Genomic DNA, 7,691 nt, shown 5'->3' with positions numbered 1-7,691 from the left:
TACAAGATTCGGAGCACCGCTCACTATTCATTAGGAGCACCGATACAAGGATCACTGACCCAAAGGGGAAAGAAGCACCGGCCAATCAGAGCACCGACACTGGGAACACCGGCCCCGTAGGAGCACTGGGGGCATTCGACAGGAAGCAGACGAAGAGCACAGTGACTAGCTCACCCCGGGGAAGATAGAAGAAAGAAGATAGACGAACGACGACAGAAGAAAGAAGAGAGAGGAAAGAAGAATAAAGAGAGAAGGCAGAAGATAGAACAAACGAGAGAGGAGATAGAAGAAAGAAGATAGACGAACGACGACAGAAGAAAGAAGAGAGAGGAAAGAAGAATAAAGAGAGAAGGCAGAAGATAGAACAAACGAGAGAGGAGATAGAAGAAAGAAGATAGACGAACGACGACAGAAGAAAGAAGAGAGAGGAAAGAAGAATAAAGAGAGAAGGCAGAAGATAGAACAAACGAGAGAGGAGATAGAAGAAAGAAGATAGACGAACGACGACAGAAGAAAGAAGAGAGAGGAAAGAAGAATAAAGAGAGAAGGCAGAAGATAGAACAAACGAGAGAGGAGATAGAAGAAAGAAGACAGAAGACAGAAGATAGAAGAGAGAAGACAGAAGAAGAAAGATAGACGAAAGAAGATAGAAGATAGAAGACAGAAGACAGAAGAAAGAAGATAGAAAAAAGAAGATAGAAGAAGGAAGATAGAAGAAAGAAAATAGAAGAGAGAAGACAGAAGAAAGAAGATAGAAGAGAGAAGACAGAAGAAAGAAGATATAAGAAAGAAGACAGAAGAAGGAAGAGAGAAGAAAGAAGATAGAAGACAGAAGAAAGAAGAAAGAAGAAAGAAGAAAGAAGAACGAAGATAGAAGAGAGACGACAGAAGAAAGAAGAAGAAAGAACGAGAAGCGGCGCAAGAAGAACGAAGAGAGGAGGGAGGAGAACGCCGAGAGCCGACGACAGGTGCCGTTACCTCTTATTCTTACTCTAGGCGATCTCAATAGATACGTCGGGTTCGCGTTCACGCCGAAGCCCTATATTCTCGCAGGTAACAGTTCCCTGGCCTTATATTATGCCATAATATACTATAGTTACGACTAACAGTACGTCACGCAGTCAGAGCACTTATAACGCCTCGGTTAACCACAATATACGATACTGCATAACTGGAGTTGTAACCAGGAATGATGATATGAAGCCAAACTTGTGTTGTAACCGGAATAATCTTTAATAACTCATACAGTGTAGACACATCGCACCAGGAGACACAAAACCACGCACAAGCGCGTGGCACGCGCGTGCGCTTTCTCTTGCGACCAGAACCAGAATCCTTGACTCTTACATCTCTGTCATATATATTCCCCCGAAAACTCCTACAAACATCCTGCATGCACATGTACCCGTTCTCACAGACCGCGTCTTACCCCCATTTCACAATGACCCTAGAAACTGCCTAACCTAAAAACACGCTTATCCAATTCCCCCTAATACATCAATGTAGCCGCAACAAGATGCGCGACGCTGTGTCTAGATAGACTATTAATACAACAACCCCCGGTCCAGCCTCGCTGACTAATTCATGCAACATGTGCAAAACACATGTTACAGAGTGCATGTGTATGTGTTAAATAAAACCACCGGTTCCGTATACTTATAAACTTGCATTGTGTTTATTTGTCTCATTGTTGTGTCTCCTGTGGCCACGCAACACAGTCCCGCTTTGCCACCGGGAGCAAGAACTGATCCTGAAAAATAATCGTGCTTTCAAAACGAACATAATTCGCGTAGCGGTTACCCATAGCCTCTAGGGCCACTACAGAATTATTGGGGGCTTGTCCGGGATTTCTTTGCTTCTCTGTGTTTTAAAATTGCGGCTGTGGCAGGAGAACGAGACTTTGAGGCAATAACCGAATCACGTTTTTTACCCCGTCCCAGGTCATGTATGCTGTAGGCCTACGAGCGTTCCAGGGCCTACTCAAGCAGGGTTAGAATTAGGCCGTCAAGCAAAGGGCAGATCCCCTATACTTAGGAGGGCACCGAGCAGGCCGGATCTAGAGCATCAACTTTCCCCGGTTAAGAGCCCAGTTTAGACCCACGACCCTAAGCCTCGCCCTATGCACCCGAAACCCCGACCCTACCTCGATGAGGGAGTGGAAAACGCCCCAACCACAAAGCCACGGATGGTCCTCGGAGCAGGAAAGAGAAGACGAGCTCCAGATGACAGTGCACCTTGGAGAGGAAGCACCGGAAATCAATGAAGGCCCCAGCAGACAAACGGAGGGACAGGCCGCCAGGAGGCAGAGGACAAATAAGAAACCGAGCAGATTTAAGGAGAGTTTGAGTTCCGAGGAGTCGGAAGCCGAGGAGTGGTCAAGAATGGCTACGGCGGCCTCCGCCTGACATAGAACGATTCGAGCATCACTTGAGGAGAGCTGGAGATGACAGACCAGGAGTGGAGCACGTACGACCTGGACGGAGCCGAAATCAGCCTTCTACCACAGCAGAACGGAACAGTCTCTAGGAGCAGCAGAGACAAGAACTTCGGGCAGAAGAACGTCCCACCGATTCGAGTTCACAAAGTCAATGGAGACCGGAATCCCGAGCCAGACCCACTCGAGATAGGGAGTACAGCCAGACCGAACATACGGCCTCACGCTCACCTGGTACGGAAGAAAAAAACACCAACATTTGGGAAAGGAGATGGGACCACCTTGAAGCGGTTCATCATCAAATTTGAGATGACTGCGCAGCCTTCAACCACTGGCCAGTTCACACCTGGGCAGTCCAGCTTGGTCTATGCCTTGACGGTGAAGCCCTGGAGGCCATGATTAAACTTCCTAGGGCACAGCGAGAGGACTACGACCGCCTGGTTGCCGCACTACAGCGCATATTTGATCCAGCGGAACGCATACATGTGCATCGCAGTGAACAATGGCACCAAAACAGACGAGCCGGAGAAACGCCCGAGGAGTACGGAGCTGCCTTGAGGCAACTTTTTAGCAGAATTTACCCAGGAATGGTGGGGCACCAGTTCGAGGAGATCCTAATCGACAAATACTTGGGAGGCCTGGGAGATGTCGAAACTCAGCGCTATGCACTTCTACAGGAACCAGGAACTCTCCACGAAGCTATCACCAAAGTATCTCAATATGAAGCCGTAACCAAAGAGACTGTAACAAGCCGAAAACCTTCACCAGGGCGGGTTAGTACCATCCGCGCAGCAAATCCACAAGGAGACAGCAGTCCTGACCCCCTAACCCAACTGCGGAAAGAAGTACGGAATTTGATCCAGGAAATCGCGAGGATGAAGCGGGAGACTGGGGCCAGAAATGGCAACCCCCCTCCCACTCACTGGAATCATCTCCCCATTTAATCCCCGTGAAAATTCAATATCCCAACTCGCAATCGGTCTATTCTAATTTTGAATGAAGCAAGGATTTAACTCTCGTGAGCAGTGATAACACGTGATTTGGGGATTTTGAAATAAATTCGTACCGGGGAATGCGTCCAAAATTAACCGTCCGAGTTTCAGTAAAATAATGTCATTCCTGGAACAAGTTACAGACATTATACAGTAGATGCATGTCACTTTCTATTTGTGTAATAATGCATCAGGAGAGTGTGAATAGCTATGACTGATTGCTCAGTCTAGATAAATGCTCAGTATTTATTCTGTAAAATATAAAATTTCCCCCCATTTTCCTCCTGAAAGTAGGGGGGATGATTGTACACGCCATCTCCCACCTCAATAAGTGGGGGATATATCCCCCCTCGCTATCTACGCCCCTGGGTACAGGCCCTGGCATGTAGGGTGCAAAAGTCCTACTTCATCCCTTCCCGTCCTTCCCCTTGCTTCCATGCAGTGTCCCTTGCTCAGCCTCCCTCTTCGTGTACCGCCCCTCAGCTATATTCCCTGCCGTTTTCTTCAGGACCCACCCCTCTCTCTCTTTCTCAGCAATATATATTATTCAGTTTTCTTCCGTATAAACGTCCCTACGGTTATTTCGTAATGCGCGAATGGAACGGTGCTCACGATTGCACAATATCTCTCGAGAATAACAATATTTTGCAAAAATTTTGCATTTAAAATGAAGAGGAGTTATCATAGCATAAATTTATATAATAACATTTCACCAGTAGACCTCACTTAAGAAATAGGAAAAAGACCTTGCATGTATAAGGTACCCGCTGCCTATATCAGTTAGTACACAATCTGGCTATGATAGTGCGTCAGCGCATGAGCAATATCTCGCCAGAAAAGTTATACTTTGTGATGAATATGCATTTAATATGCTTAGGGGTATTTCAACATAGATTATTTTATGCAATACATTGTTATTTGCAGACCTGTGCTTATAATTAGGAAAGCGCCCTGGTCTGTAGAGTGCAAAACTCCAACTTCCTCCCCTTCCGTCCTTCCCCTTGCCTCCCTTGTGCCTCGCTCAGCCTCCTTCTTCTTCTACCGCCCACCGCCATCTATTTTCCCTGCCGCCTTTCCGCAGTCTCCCAACCCTCTCTTCCTCAGCAAGCTATATTATACAGTTTTCTTCGGTCCGTAATGCACGCCTGAAGCGGTGTTCGCGAATGGGAAATATCTCCCAAGAAGAATAATAGTTTGCAAAATTTATGCATTTAAAATCAATAGGAGTTATCCTAGCTAGATTTATATGATAGCATTCAATCAGTAGACCTCACTTGAGAAATAGGAAAAAGACCTTTCTTGTAAGGTGTCCGCTGCATATATCAGTTAGTGCACAATCTGGCTACGATAGTGTGTTAGCACATGCGCAATATCTCACCAGAGAAATTATTTTTTGCAATGCATATGCATTTTATATGGTTAGGGGGTATCGCAGCAAGGATTTATGTAATAAATTGTTATCAGTAGACCTGTGTTTAGAATTAGGAGAGCGTCCTAGCCTGTAGGGTGCAAAACTCCTACTTCATCCCCCCGTCCCACTTCCCTACCGCCTTTCCTCACTCAACCACACCTCTCTCCCGCAGCAAGCATGTACATGCGCAATAACTCACCACAGCTGTAGTTAAATTTCGTGATGAATATGCATTTAATAATAATGCATTTAATATTCTTAATACACTCCCGAGTAGTGTAGTAGGACTAATCTCAATCCGAATGTCCTGCTTCAATAATTATAAGGGGACAAAGAATTCAAATCGTACGACAGCTTATAGAGTCACATATCTGTTATTTTCAGTAATTTATTTACAGTAGAACCAAAATATGTGATTGAATTGTACATTAGTAAATGTAAGAATGACGCGATAGAAAGGCAAATATGATAACCTTGTAGCTTCACTGCGATTAATAACGCGAAACGAGATGTGCACAACAACAGTACAAGATGGCACCATTGATGGCACCCATGCAGACGTGAGCATCGTATTTACATATCGGACTGTTACTTTCTTGCGCTCTGATTCAGATCCAAATAATAATATCCTTAACGCACACATGATCGTTTAAAAATTGCAGCATTATAGAGTATATACTCTATAATATCATGTATATTAATCTGTATAGATAGCATCACACCCCTCCGTGGATCTGCTTTCCAACGTGGCTCATAGTCTGGACTCATTGCCAAGATCTATATTGTTTACACATGAGGTTTCTACAACTGCTCTCATCCCACCATCAGTAATAACGTATAAGAAAGATTCGCTCTGATGTCTCGAATTCTAAAAATTAGTCACATAATTAATGAATAACTATTATCATGATCTGCTAATCATCTTCGAGCGTTAGTCAATATCACATTTGTTACTATCGTTAGACATTTGCAATGTTCGTAGTTCATTCTAAAAGTTCATGATAAGTCCGAGGTTTGTCCTTCATCGTTCATCGTTGGCTTTATCTAATCATACCAGCTAAACGTTATCGGCATTGAAGTGGGCGTCCACGGTCGCCTGTGATTCGAGGGATTCTCTTCCTCGCACCTGGTGTTCTGAACATGAATGGATTACATAACCATCTTATAATACAGGTCGACATCAGAGAAAATTAGTGTACCGCGTTGAATTCGTACAAAAAAGTGAAACTCAAAAACGGCAATAAAAAGCAATGCATGTGTATTTGTAATTACTTTATTAGGTGTTAACTTTTTAATTCATAGCTGATTTGCTAATGTCTTCGCAAGTACAACTTACCAAAGAAACGAGAAGAAAAAGGGTTGTACGTGTTTGTCATAAATCTCAAACCACTTTTCAAGATGCGGCATAACCTGTCCACCTCCCATGCACAAAACCTGCGAACGTTTCATTACATAGCATTAATATCTGTTCGCGGTATTAGTCGGGGTTATAGCCATAGTTGTGGTTGTGACGATGATGAGGACGCCGATTAAAACAACGATGAGACATAAAATTTCGCAGGTATTCGACGGTGCACGTTTCATATGAACTGAAAGCCTCACGTATTTCTTTAAGCGACTCGCTAATAGTAGAAGAAACGGACTATACAACTCATTTGCGCAAACTGCTAGCATCCACGGCTAGTTTTCAGAAAACCAGGAGACCCGTATGTCTGGAGACAGCGTGTTAGCGCTGAAATTCATGTAGATGTTATATTCAAGTTAATTACACATTTCTATAACAATCCAAGTCACATTTCTTCGCTCCTTATGCGCGCACTTGGATAGCAAATTTTATGCCGGATATAGCCATATGAGCTATAGAGACAACACAATCAAACATTTTGCACTCGGGACATTTTTCCGTTTTTATCGAAAAAGAGGTTACGTGCGCCAAAATACCCGAAAGAACCATTTAATGCGTAGAAACGAACCGGGGCAACGCCGGGTACCCCACTAATTATAATTATATCAATGTCACACTATTAAAAAACATTAACATGCTCGCGAAAATAATGGCAGAAACCGACTTACTCTCCTCCTGGAGGAACGTAGGCAAACGCACTGTTGACTTCGGAGCAGTAGGACGGTGGCAGCTCGTGCCATCTCTTAAAGTGACGATTGAGGATTTGGTCGGCAAAACCTGAACACGACCCACACGTCTTATAACATCCAGAAATATTAGATCGTAACAACAACAACAACAACACCTACCTAAATACATGCGGTGTTAATCGTATATGTGCGCAGTTCATTGAGCGCGTTCAGCATGTAAAGGTGGATAGCACAACGTTACTCCTTCATCTAGCTACAGATTCACTTAGCGTAATGACGGTATGCTATAGCAAACATCGAGCATATTGGTTCTCGTTGGCATTTCATATATTCAATATGTCAAGTAAGTTATTGCCGTAGAAAAGACACTATAGAATTTGCCGCGTTTCGAGCTTGAGCTCAGATTCCGCTATCGCTCTCTCTCTCTCTCTCCACGAAGAATTAGTCACTTACTGCTAAAGTCGAACGAATCTTCAGAACTTCCGGCCAATTTCTGTAGCTTTTTGAAAGGGTTATGAGCGGCCGTCGGTTCTATGACCATGACGCTGCTGTGGAACGTCTGAGGCCGGCGATGGTAGGCCACAGCGAAGAGTTGAGGTTCGCCGAACAGATGGTCGATGTTGTGGTGTACCAGGCTGTGAGAGAATGAAATGTCGCATCTTCATCCAGGTAATCTACACATTATTACACGACACAGGCAACCGTGTCTATAGTGTGCAGGGAATGAGTATGTAGTTTGGAATGACATACATGATCGCAT

Source organism: Priapulus caudatus, unplaced genomic scaffold (assembly GCF_000485595.1).
Source record: "Priapulus caudatus unplaced genomic scaffold, Priapulus_caudatus-5.0.1 Scaffold128, whole genome shotgun sequence".
In the NCBI taxonomy this organism is placed as follows: domain Eukaryota; kingdom Metazoa; phylum Priapulida; class Priapulimorpha; order Priapulimorphida; family Priapulidae; genus Priapulus; species Priapulus caudatus.
This window is presented reverse-complemented; position numbering follows the sequence as displayed.